This window comes from Pan paniscus, chromosome 14 (assembly GCF_029289425.2).
Source record: "Pan paniscus chromosome 14, NHGRI_mPanPan1-v2.0_pri, whole genome shotgun sequence".
Lineage (NCBI taxonomy): Eukaryota > Metazoa > Chordata > Mammalia > Primates > Hominidae > Pan > Pan paniscus.
This window is the reverse complement of record NC_073263.2, coordinates 29,135,353-29,148,757: the sequence shown is the minus strand read 5'-3', so window position 1 is coordinate 29,148,757 and position 13,405 is coordinate 29,135,353. Positions and strand designations below refer to the sequence as shown.

General features: G+C 45.2%; 1 protein-coding gene across 4 annotated transcripts in view; it reads left to right on the top strand.

Annotated features, from left to right (window-relative positions):
- The window catches only part of SLC7A1 (solute carrier family 7 member 1), an 85,501-nt gene that overhangs the window by 34,857 nt on the left and 37,239 nt on the right, over positions 1-13,405 (top strand). For 3 of the 4 annotated variants that reach the window (XM_034936508.3, XM_034936510.3, XM_003818324.5), the window contains exon 2: positions 6,372-6,471. The exons of the other annotated variant lie outside the window; for it this stretch is intronic. The gene's annotated coding sequence lies outside the window, so the exon portion shown is untranslated. The remainder of the gene's footprint in view (positions 1-6,371; positions 6,472-13,405) is intronic. 4 annotated transcript variants of the gene reach the window in all.

Here is a 13,405-nt window from a genome sequence, read left to right as displayed (position 1 = left end):
ACCTGACTCCTTTTGATTTATAAATCGTTCAGTGGGATATGTTTTCTGATATTTTGGGGTTATTTTATGCACGGATTTTCTCTTGGCCTGCCAGGTGTCCACTGTAAATATACAGTCATGAGCCCCATAATGATGTTTTGGTTGATTATAGACCTCATCTATGACAGTAGTTCCATAAGGTTATAATAGATCTGAAAAATTCCTGTTGCTTATTGATGTCTTAGCCTTTGTGACATTGTCCTGCTACACGTTACTCATGTGTTTTTGGTGGTGCTGGGGTTAACAGACATACTGCATTGCCAGCCATCTAAAAGTATAGCACATGCAATTAGGTACGGTACATAATCCTTGATAATAAATGACTGTGTTATTGGGTTTTTACTATGTAATGGTAATACATACATACATAGTAATATATATGTATATATTAATGTAATATAATTAATGTAATATATGTATGTATATATTATGTATATATTTAAATACTATGTATTTACTATACTATTTATCGTTATTTTAGCGTGTAGTCCTACTTACAAGAAAAGTTAACTGTAAAATCGCCTCAGGCAGGTATTTCAGGAAGTATTTCAGAAGAAGGCATTGTTATCACAGGAGATCACAGCTCCTTGTGTGTTCCTGCCCCTGAAGACCTTCCAGTGGGACAAGACGTAGAGGTGGAAGACGGTGACATTGATCATCCTGGCTATGTGTAGGCCCAGGCTAATGTGTTTGTCTGCATCTTGGTTTTTAAGAAAAAAGTTGAAAAAGTAAAAAAAAAACAAAAACAAAAAAATTCAAAATAGAAAAAGCTTATAGAATAAGGACATAAAAATATTTTTGTACTTCTGTGTAATGTTTTGTGTTTTAAGCTGTGTTATTATGAAAAAGTAAGAGTTTTTAAAAAAGGGCCGGGCGCAGTGGCTCACACCTGTAATCCCAGCACTTTGGGAGGCCGAGGCGGGCGGATCACGAGGTCAGGAGATTGAGACCATCCTGGCTAACACGGTGAAACCCTGTCTCTACTAAAAATACAAAAAATTATCCGGGCACGGTGGCGGGCGCCTGTAGTCCCAGCTTCTTGGGAGGCTGAGGCAGGAGAATGGCGTGAACCTGGGAGGCGGAGCTTGCAGTGAGCCGAGATCGCGCCACTGCACTCCAGCCTGAGCGACAGAGCGAGACTCCATCTCAAAAAAAAAAAAAGAGTTACAAAAAAGTTTGTAAAGTAAAAATGTTGCGGTAAGCTAAGCTTAATTTATGACTGAAGAAGGAAAAATATTTTTTACACATTTAGTGTAGCTTCAGTGTACAGTGTTCCTCAAGTCTCCAGCAGTGTGCAGTCATGTCCTAGGCCTTCACATTCACTCCCCGTCACTCACATTCACTCCCCCTCACTCACATTCACTCCCCCCTCACTCACATTCACTCCCGCCTCACTCACATTCACTCCCCCCTACTCACATTCACTCCCCCCACTCACATTCACTCCCCCCCATACACATTCACTCCCCCTCACTCACATTCACTCCCCCTCACTCACATTCACTCCCCCCTCACTCACATTCACTTCCCCCTCACATTCACTCCCCCCTCATTCAGATTCACTCCCCCTCACTCACATTCACTCCCCCTCACTCACATTCACTCCCCCCTCACTCACATTCACTCCCCCCTCACTCACATTCACTCCCCCTCACTCACATTCACTCCCCCCTCACTCACATTCACTCCCCCCTCATTCAGATTCACTCCCCCTCACTCACATTCACTCCCCCTCACTCACATTCACTCCCCCCTCACTCACATTCACTCCCCCCTCATTCAGATTCACTCCCCCTCACTCACATTCACTCCCCCCTCATTCAGATTCAATCCCCCTCACTCACATTCACTCCCCCTCATTCACATTCACTCCCCCTCACTCACATTCACTTTCCCCCTCATTCACATTCACTCCCCCTCACTCACATTCACTTTCCCCTCATTCACATTCACTCCCCCTCATTCACATTCACTCCCCCTCACTCACATTCACTCCCCCCTACTCACATTCACTCCCCCCCACTCACATTCACTCCCCCCTCATACACATTCACTCCCCCTCACTCACATTCACTCCCCCCTCATACACATTCACTCCCCCTCACTCACATTCACTCCCCCTCATTCACATTCACTCCCCACTCACTCACATTCACTCCCCCCTACTCACATTCACTCCCCCTCACTCACATTCACTTCCCCCCTCATTCACATTCACTCCCCCTCATTCACATTCACTCCCCCCTCACTCACATTCACTCCCCCCTACTCACATTCACTCCCCCCACTCACATTCACTCCCTCCCATACACATTCACTCCTCCCTCACTCATATTCACTCCCCCCTCACATTCACTTTCCCCCTCATTCACATTCACTCCTCCCTCACTCATATTCACTCCTCCCTCACTCATATTCACTCCCCCCTCACATTCACTCCCCCTCACTCACATTCACTTTCCCCCTCATTCACATTCACTCCCCCTCATTCACATTCACTCCCCCCTCACTCACATTCACTCCCCCCTACTCACATTCACTCCCCCCACTCACATTCACTTCCCCCCATACACATTCACTCCCCCTCACTCACATTCACTCCCCCTCACTCACATTCACTCCCCCCACTCACATTCACTCCCCCCCATACACATTTACTCCCCCTCACTCACATTCACTCCCCCTCACATTCACTTTCCCCCTCATTCACATTCACTCCTCCCTCACTCATATTCACTCCCCCCTCACATTCACTCCTCCTCACTCACATTCACTCTCCTCCTCATTCACATTCAGTCCCCCCCACTCATATTCACTCCCCCTCATTCACATTCACTCCCCCCTCACTCATTGACACTCAGGGCAACTTGCGGTCCTGCAGCCTTCGTTCATGGTAAGTTCATGGTACCAATTTTTATCTTTTGTATCTTATTCTTGCTATACCTTTTCTATGTTTCCATTCACAGATACTTACCATTGTGTGACTGTTGCCTACAGTATTCAGTACAGTAACATGCTGTACAGGTTTGTAGGCTAGGAGCCAAGGCTATCCCATGCAGCCTAGGTGTGCAGTAGGCTATCCCACCTAGGTTTCTGTCAGTACACTCTAAGTACACTCCAGGATGTTCACACAAGGATGAAATCACCTAAAGGTGCATTTCTCAGAACACATCCCTGTCATTAAGTCATGACACATGACTGTATTATAATATAGCCGCATGGTGTCACAATCACGCTTTTATAGTCCCCACATACCCCTGGAAGCCCATCAAGAGTAGTGTTGGAATGCTGCTTGCAATATTTATGAAACAAATGGAATTAAACTCTTTACGTCTGAGGCGTAGCATTGCATTACTCTGCTTTTAACAAAGGAATTTTCAAATCTCAAAAATTACAATAAATTGGTTGGAACATTCTTGAATTAAAGAAAAGCAGTGTTAATGAATTTATTTGCTATGCATTCCAGTCCCATTAATCCTGATGAGTTCATCCTGGCTTAACATATGGCATGCCTTTCTTTAGACTTTTAAGTTTAGCATTAACTGCTTTTATACCACGACAGGAGACTATGACTGGAGCAAGCGTTACTGCGGCAGGCTGCTGAATTCATGCCTAAGAGGCAGGAGAGCAGCGTTCTTCCTGTTGAGCATATATTAAGCTTGGCTGTGTTCATTTCACTGGGCAACCTTACAAGCAGTGGTTCTCAAACTGTTGGGTCTGGAACCCCTCTGACACCCTTAAAGAGTATGGAGGACTCCAAGAAGCTTTGCTTATGTGGGTTGTGTCTATCAATACTTATGAATTGGAAATTAAAATTTAGGCCGGGTGCAGTGGCATACCTCTGTAATCCCAGCACTTTGAGAGGCTGAGGCAGGTGGATTGCTTGAGCTGAGGAATTTGAGACCAACCTGGGCAATGTGGCGAAACCCTGTTTCTACAAAAAATACAAAAATTAGCCAGGCGTGGTGGTGTGCACCTGTAGTCCCAGCTACTTGGGAGGCTGATGTGGGAGAATCACCTGAGTCTAGGGAGGTCGAGGCAGCAGTGAGCCAAGATTGTGCCACTGCATTCTGTTGCCTGGGTGACAGAGTGAGACCCTGTCTAAAAAAAAAAAATTAAAATTTAGAACAACTTGAAATAAATGTCTTAATTTACCTAAAATAACAAGGATTAACCCATTTTGTGTTACTATAAGTAACATTTTTATGAAAAATAGCTATTTTCCAGAACAAAAAAAAAAATCAGTGAGAAGAGTGGCATTGTTTTACATATTTGCCAGTGTCTTTAATGTTTAGCTTATGGCAGCTGGATTCATATATGTGCTTCTGCATTCAGTCAGTTTGGACATGTTGTTTTAGTTGAAGTATATAAGGAAAATATGGCTTCACAGGGATGTACCTAGAAAGGGAGGAACACTTTAGTGGCCTTTTCAGGCAATTGTAGATATTCTTTCTTGATACTACATTAAAACTCCACAGGCAATAGTGGGTTCCACTGTGGAATCTGAAGCCATCTCGGTAAGCTCTTTGTTCTAAAATAATGGGTCTGTCCTGCACTTCAAATCAGTCTGCACATTTAGGATTCTGTTTTACTGAATTACTGTTTTACTGAATTACGTGGATCTTCCAAATGCTGGCACATTTCATCATATATTTTTAAAATATCCCATTTGTTAACATCACCCCCAGTGTCATCAGAAAATTCAACTTTTAGGGAGCTGTCCACATCTTGATGATGAATACAAGTTTTCTGAAATTCCCATTTTTTTCTTGAAAGCTCAAATTTTATCACTCGCAGCAAATGTTGTCAGTTGTTTCCCTTCTAGATTCTGCACCCCCCCTTTTTTTTTCCAGAGTTAACTTTTTAAACTACGAATCCCAATCATGGCCCCTTGGCAGCCACCCTGCAGTGGGGCACCAGGATGCTGTGTTCCTGGTGGGCTGTGAGCCTGACTTTATCAACCTTCATTGTTCTCGGTGCTCTCATGGTACATGATAGAGCATCAAGAAATAGCAGTAATTGACAGTTAGGGACATTTGATTGTGGACTGTGTTTTAAATACTGTTGAATTAATGTTCAGTTCCACTGGTGTGATCATGGCATTACAGTTTGGTAACACAATGTAATTCTTAGCAGTTACTTATTGACATATGTAGAGGTCAGTTGTCATGGTGGCTATAGCTTGCTTATCACGATGGTCATGAGGAAAGCATATATTTGTCTAAAGAGGGATAAAGCAAATATGGCAAAACATTAAATATTGGGAAGTGTAGATAAAGAGTAAGTATTCATTCAACTTCTGTAGGTTTGACATTTTCAACATAGAAAGTGAAAAGGAATGAAATATCAGTGTGGGATGAAATATCAATGTATGAAAGATGACGTAGGTGGGAATAGAATAAGATTCCAATTGTGGGAAATCTGGTTTGCTGCTGTCTAAGTTATAAAACTGTAGCTGTTGATTAGCATCTTTATGTGCATTTTTTGTGTAATGATAATCTTGTCTGGGTTCACATTAGGTGCAAATCATATTTCAGACAGCTTAATTAAACCTCTTCAGCTCCTGGGTGAGTGCAAGAATCTGTGCAGAGTGTAAATGGTAAGATTTAGAAAACAAAGGACTTTATATGCCATGCATCTATGAGGTTCTTCGTAGCGTGTCCTCAGGCTGTGTTCACACCAGGTACTCCCAGTCACTGGCCAGCACGATTCCATTCCAAGGCAACAAGGTCCTGCATCCCAGATTTAGGATAACCTTCTGCCCATGCTGAGACTCTTGGTGTTATGGGCACATGTATGCTTTGTGCTGCCATGGCAGCTGTTAATAGTACCCATAGAACTCCATCACCAAATTCTCGATTGTACGAATTGGAGTCCAAGTGTTTTCAGAAGACACCAGCTAAGGTTTTCTGCCCCTGCTGGCCTTGCTGGTCAATACCAGTGTCAGGAGCGGACTCGTTCCCCTTCATGGCCCCTGACCGGGGCCTCAGAGCTTTTGCATGCCTACGACTGTGCCCTAGATTTGTGGAAATTGCCAGTGTGACGCTTTTCTCTCTTCCTCTTTGAAATATGAGAGTCAGTTTCAGAGGTAAAGCGGTGGAATCTCTGGTGCGGAGGGCATCTAGTCTGGCTCTCCATCTTCTCCCTGAATTCCCCCGATGATGCCCCATGGTGGGCCCCTTTGCCGTCAACCCTGTCTTCAGTTGCTGTTAAGGTGGCATGTGCTTCCCGCTGCAGGGCTGAGCTGAATCCGTTTTCACTGTACCAGCCACAGACTTAGAGATTCTGAGGTTGAAACTGAACATATCTGATGGCTCTTCCTTGCCTTTCAGGATTCTGAAACCTTCCTTGTATCCCTCCTAAGACATCTTTGCTGCAAGATCGAGGCTGTCCTCTGGTGAGAAGGTGGTGAGGCTTCCCGTCATATTCCAGGTACAGTCTGCCTGTCAGCACGACAGCAGAATATATGTTATTCTGTTTTGTACTAGAATATGTTATTCATTTAGACTGCTAGTTGTCTGTTGACTTTTTAAGTTAACTGTCAACTAAAACCCCCAGTTGTCTTCTTTTTTAGATTTCCAAATGCTGTAATTTTTCAGACTCATGTGGCTACCTGTCCAGACCCATTGACCCAGCAGAAAACAAGCTTGTCTTTTCACTTTAGTGTGTTCCTTAAATTCCTGCATTTCCTTCAGACAGAACTCTTCATATCCTACGGCTGGCCAGGCCTTCTGTCCCTGAGGCCTGGTCACCAGGGTAGGCTCTGGGGAAGGATCAGCCTGGAGCTGTCCCTCATCATTCCTGGCGTGGACGTTGGGCGCTGTGTCTCGTGCTCTGTATGCCACCCAGCTCCTGGGCACTGGCTTGCAGCACAGCGGCTGTGATGCGTCCTGCCATGTTTCTCTCTGTGACTCTTGGAGTCTTTGCACTTCTCAAGGTCAAGGGCTGCTTCCAGTTTTCTTCCTGCCCCAGAACTTTTCATCTTGCTCCCATTCTTCTCACTCTTCTCCTTACTCCTCTTTCTCTCCCTTTTACTTAGGAATTCTGCTGTAACTCGTTCTTGGTTTAGGCGCTGTAACCATCTGCTCTAGGGCAGTGGTATTTCAGGCTGTTCCTTGCAGCTTGAGAGTTAATTCCAAGTGGGCATAAGAGCCAAGTGGGGCAGGGGGGCGGTCAAGGCTGGCCAGTGAGGCTGTCTGTCCCCTAACTCTCTTTAAATATGAGTAGCTTCATTTTTATCTGATTCTTCTATTTGGGTTTGGCATAGGATGTAGTTTGGGTGCCGAGACCAGCTTGGTCGGAGACCCTAACCCAGCGGCGCTAGAGGAATTGAAGAAACACACACAGAAATATAGAATGTGGAGTGGGAAATTGGGGCTGACGGCCTTCAGAGCTGAGAGCCTCGAACAGAGATTTACCCACATATTTATTGACAGCAAGCCAGTGATAAGCATTATTTCTATAGATTATAGATTTACTAAAAGTATTCCTTACGGGAAACAAAGGGATGGGTCTGGCTAGTTATCTGCAGCAGGAACATGTCCTTAAGGCACAGATCGCTCTTGATAATGTTTGTGGTTTAGGAACACCTTTAAGTGGTTTTCCGTCCTCGGTGGGCCAGGTGTTCCTTGCCCTCATTCCGGTAAACCAACGACCTTCAATGTGGGCGTCATGGCCATCATGGACATGTCACAGTGCTGCAGAGATTTTGTTTATGGCCAGTTTTGGGGCCAGTTTTTGGCCAGATTTGGGGGACTGTTCCCAACATTTGGGAAAAAGAGTTCCACTATAAAATACTTTAAACTAATTGCTCTGGTCATTTTTCCATTAAACTAAAAATGTTTACTGAGTATGGAGTCTTCATCATTATCATTGATATTTTATCACAAAAAATAGAGGGAAAACTCTTTAGTTGAGGGAAAGTGTGTGTGTGTGTGTGTGTGTGTGTAACGACCCTCACCTGACTTGTCTCCCACTCTCTTACATTCCTAACAGTCATTTGAGGCAGTTCATATCGTTAATTCTGAGACTATGGCTATATTAGGAATGCACACATATTTAGGCTCAGCAGCCCACACAGAGTTCTTAATCAGAAGGACTTCTGGGGGATATAGCCAGTGACCTTTGCCACATGTAAGCAACTTTGAGCAGCCTGCCTTGAAATAAGAATTAAGGAGGAAGGAGGGGCTGCCCATAAGCTTCAAGTTCCTGGGGAGGATTAGGCTATAAGTAAGCACCTTGTTTATGAGGCTGCTACTACCTTGTCAATGTCAGAAACAAAGGTGCAGAATTACCAGGTGCACCTTCCCAAAGGCGGTGGGTAAAATTAGCTGCTGGCCAGCAGGGAAGTGGGAGGACATTCTGCACAGGCCAGAAGCCACTGTGTGTTGGGGTGTGTGAGCCTTGAGCACCCTTTTCTTTCCTTCCCTGTTTAGGTGCTTAATTAGTAGCATGACTTAAATTAGAGTGAGTTCATTCTGCATTCTTCCCCGCGCCGCCCCAGTCAGATGTGTTTCTGCTGTCTTAACAGACTATTTTAGAACATCTTCCGGTGTTACCTAACACTGGGGCTGGGCGTTGACACCTGAGTGAATAGCCTAAGTCAGAGTCTTCCGCTTCTTGGGCTGGGCAGTGCATTATCAAGCTGTGAGGGGAAGCCCTTGGGTGGTGTTGGGGCACAAGTCTTGAACCCTGTCTGATTTGGGGGAATTTATGGCTTACTGGGCACCGCCATGATGTCATCTTTTCCTGTTGAAGAGAATCAGGCCAGGTGCCAGATGGTAACATAGGTGCCACATCTCCTGGAGGCCTTTCGGTCTTGGCCACACTTGTTGTTTGGTTTATCACATTCTGTCTTCTCTCTTCTGTTCTGTTCCCTGCTCTTCCTCAGCCTCTGCAAAGAGGGAGGGCACAGAGTAGGTGCATAATAGGTGGTTGTTGCATGGATCGATCATTATGAACAGTTACTTGCTTGCTTCTTTCTTTCCAGACTGTGCACTCTGAGGGCAGGGACGATGTGTGGTCTCATCTTTATAGCTCCCATAACTTCCTACGACCATGGCCCAAGGAAGATCACCCAATTTTTTAAAAAATGAAATAACAGCTACTTAATGTATGCCATTTTTCCAGGAGGAGGAAATTACTTTCAAATTATTCAGACTCCATTAAGACGAAATAGCTTCAGGCGAAGTTGTGGTTATCCCCACCATTGAAGCAATGTATTAAAGAAAGGTTGCTGCTCTGGTTCTTAGCCCCCCAAGGATTCCGTGAGCAAATGAACACCAGTTCACTCATTATCACACAAGAGTGTTTGGACCATTTATTAGTCATCTGTTTCTCTGGCTTAAAACAACACACATCTTACTTTCTCAATGTTTCTGTGGGCCAGGAATCAGCAGGAGTCAGAGCTCAGCTGGGGCCTATGCTTGGGGTCTCACAGGGCTACAGTCTGGATGCTGGCCTGGGCTTGGTTTTCATCTGGAGGCTTGACTGGAGAAGTGTCCTCTTCCACATTCCCTCAGGTTGTTGGCTGAATTCAGGTTCTCTAGTTGTAGGACTGAGTCCTGGCCTCTTTTTGGCCGACATGCAGGCTGCTGTCCGCTCCCAGAGGCCACTCGCAGTTCCTAGCAGCTGCCTGCATCTCCCAGAAGCCATCTGCAGTTGGTTGTCACGTGGGCTTCCCCAGCATGGCTGCTTGTCTCATCAAGCCAGCCCAGCACAGGTCACCTTTCCTTAATCCTTGAAAGGGGGAGTTGAAAAGTGATTTCCATCTGCTGTCTATTTTTATAAGAAATTATTTTGCTCCTTGATTTTTTTTCTACATTCGTCCCTGATTTTAAGTCTTCTACAGGGTCACAGCCCCACAGGACTCATTTACCCTTGCAGCCGGCATGGATGCCCTGAGCCATCACTGGCCCTAATGGCTGGTGGGTGGCTCCAGAGTGCCCAGTCCGACTTTAGGAGCGAGGTGGGTTAAATGGCTTTTTGTGAGCTGCCTTGGAATTTAACTGCAGTTTTGTCATGTTGTTTGTATACGAAAATGTGGTCTTGGGTCTCAGATGACTGGCATGTCAGTGAACTTTTAGCAGGCAAGAGGTCCTTACAGTAGGTTTTTCTGTGGCAGTGGAGACTGCAGAGAATATTATTTGGGGCATATGTTAAAATGTCTCTTTTCAGCCTTTAAGAATTCCTTAAAAAACAATAGAAGTGGCTGGGCATGGTTGCTCACACCTGTAATCCCAGGACTTTGTGAGGCTGAGGTGGGTGGATCACTTGGGGTTGTTCAAGACCAGCCTGGCCAACATGGTGAAACCCCGTCTCTACTAAAAAAATACAAAAATTAACTGGGTGTGGTGATGTGTGCCTCTAGTCCCAGCTACTCAGGAGGCTGAGGTGGGAGGATTGCTTGAACCCAGGAGGCGGAGGCTACAGTGAGCTGAGATGGTGCCCCTGCACTCCAGCCTGGGCGACAGAGCAAGACTCCATCTCAAAAAACAAACAAACAATAGATGTAACCTGTGCTCTCCTTTTCTCCTGATTCTGTGAAAATGTAGAGTCTGACTGTCACAAAGCCATAACCAAAAAAGGAACAATTTTGATTATGCCCGGTTTGGAACATTTGAGTTGAATGTTGGCATATTGAGGGGCTGGCTCCGGGGTCAAGTTGGGGTGGCACCCCAGAGTGACAGTGTGTGGTCATGGTATTGGTCTGGCGTCTTTGATGAAAGCAATGCAGGTGGCACTGCCTGTGACAGATGATAAAATATGGACCATGTGGTGTGCTGAAAGGGCCACTCCACCCTTCACCCCCTCTGGCACTCTCATGCGGTGGGAAGGAATGGCACTGGTCCCGCATCCTGGGCTGCCTTGTTCTTCGCTGGCTTTCTCCTGGTCCATGGGTACGGTTTTCTCCCGGTCTTTGATCATTCAGGCGAGCATGCGGGCAATTGGCCATTTGTTTCCAGATACCTGAAAGGAATTTCAGGTAAATTGAATCACATTCTCCTCTCTGATAGAGGCTATTCTCTTAGTGCCCACTAGCACGTCCGCTCCATGTAAAGAGGAGGCCTCCTCATTAGAAAAGTACAACCAGTACTTGTTGAAGACTGAAGACAGGCAAGGTGGTCAGCCAGGCCAAGAGGCTGTGACATTCCTTTCAGATTAGAAGTCAGATTAAAAGTGTGTTCCTTCTGGAGTGAGTGTCTGAAATTCTGGTCACCATTAAAAAGGTGTGGTTGTGAGTAGGGCAGGAAGACCTACCATAAAATGTGGCATTTCCTGGTGGGAATTACTTGTGCATGACATGAACTGCGTAGATAATCCCCATGGTAACTACGGGTGTGTGTTTTATGTGTGTGTCAGGGCTCTTTGAGAATAAAACAGGGACCGGGGAACAAATAGATCAATATGAAAGGTCACAGCATTTGCTTACGCAAAGGTGTTATATTAGTTGGATTAAAATATTGTGCTGTAAGGCAAGCATATTGATTTCCTACCAAAAAGGAGAAGGCTGGACCTTGAGAAGCTGGAAGTCCTCGTGCTCTGTATTTTTCCCCTCTGGTGTTTCTTACATAGACCAGGTTCCGCCCAAGATCATGTTTTATGGATGCTCTTCCTTTGCTTAAAACTTTTGCTTCTAAATAAAGGTGTAAATCCCTTAGCTGGCCACTGAAGACCCCTAAAGGGGCCACCCTGCCCTGCCCCAAGTCACAGATCACAGACCAGCATGCCAGCCTCGCCCGGTTACTGACATGCCACCTGTTGTCCAGCGGGCATGGGTTCCATCTCCCCAGTGAGGCTGTTACCTGTCAAAAGGTAAGGAAGGGGTGAACCGCAAAATTCACTTGCGTTCCTTCCAATGTATAGCTCCTAACCGTGTGTGCCTAACGTTTTAGACAGCACCAGCTTTTGAATAGCCTGTGAACTACTCCTAAGTCTGTTCTTTGGTACTCATATCAGCTTTTCTGGTAGAGGCTATCGGGTGAGAGAGGGTTGCTTTTCAGTCTGACTTGCCATTGATTCAGACTTAGGCCCAGAGAAGTGTCTCAGGACACCACCGGGAGAGTTAAGGACAGGTCTGCCTGTTACACATCCGTGACTCTTGGCTGTTTTTCTATGTCATTATCAAATATGGCTGAATATTGACAGTTTCATAGGGCTCAACCTAATCCCATATAAGAGACGCTTTAACTAGTTAACATGTGGCTGTCACTTACAGCATTTTGGGGCTGTCCTGGCACTGGGGTTGTGGAGTAGGGTACTTGGTGCAGGTAGTGGAGTTTCTTCGGTGTTTTTTGGGTCAGCCCCAGACGAAGTCCTTTGTTTTTACATTTAATTTTGGAAATTTCCAAACATGCACAAATGAGAAAAGCATAATGAAGCCCCGTGTACCCGCTTATCAGCTGCTCCTAGACAGACTCGAGGTGGGCTTGGCTTGTCCTGGGACCCTCATGCCTTCCTTTGTTCTCCCTCTTTGTTGATTTCATTAAAAGAGATTTTCTTTCCCTTAATTCAGAAGCATTACATACTCATTATTTTAAAATTGTCGAAATATGGAAGGAACCATTCATAATCTTCTTCTGTCTAGAGACAAATGCCTCACTTCTTCCTGCACTACAATTCTTTGTATACACTTACTTTTATGTTATAATTTTTTTTAAGGATTGCTATAATGTTGTTTTGACACTTTTTCTCTAATGTAACACGTAATCCATCTGCTTTATCTGCCACTTCCTTCCACATACCCTTTCCAGGCCTCTGCTATCTGTATCCTTTCCACAACTTTCCGCCGAAGCCCTAGTTGGGTCCTGCAGCCAAAATTACCCACTTTTCCTCAGTTCCAGATAAAGTTCCTGTTACCTCACAGCCAGCGGGTCTTGGCTAGCAGCTGGCTGGATGGGAAGTGGATGGATTACGTTGATTCACTCCACGGCATGAATAATAATGGGCTTCATTTTTACAGGGGTATCACATTTAAGAAGAGGTTGTCACTTAACTCATGACTCTTTTATATTTGTAGGATTTCAGACAGGGTAACAAATAAAGTAAGAATTATCAGGCAGCAGGGAGAATGAGCTTGGTCAAAGTTGAGTCAGTTTGGCACCTGGCAGGGAATAGGGTTTCAGGAATTAGATGACCTGGGTTCAAATCCTGGCTTCACTATTACAAGTTACGTGACAGCAGGCAATATAATCTGCCAGCTACACTCCGCGCTCTTATTCTTACAAGAGGATTAGCAATTGTGACTCGATTGCTTCCTTGTGGGGATTTAATGCAGCAGTGCATGTGTGTGGCGTGGAGCTGGCTGTTTCTAGCAGGCCCCGCTCACTGTGAGGCTGTTCTTCAGGTCATTTCCTGGGCTGTGCCC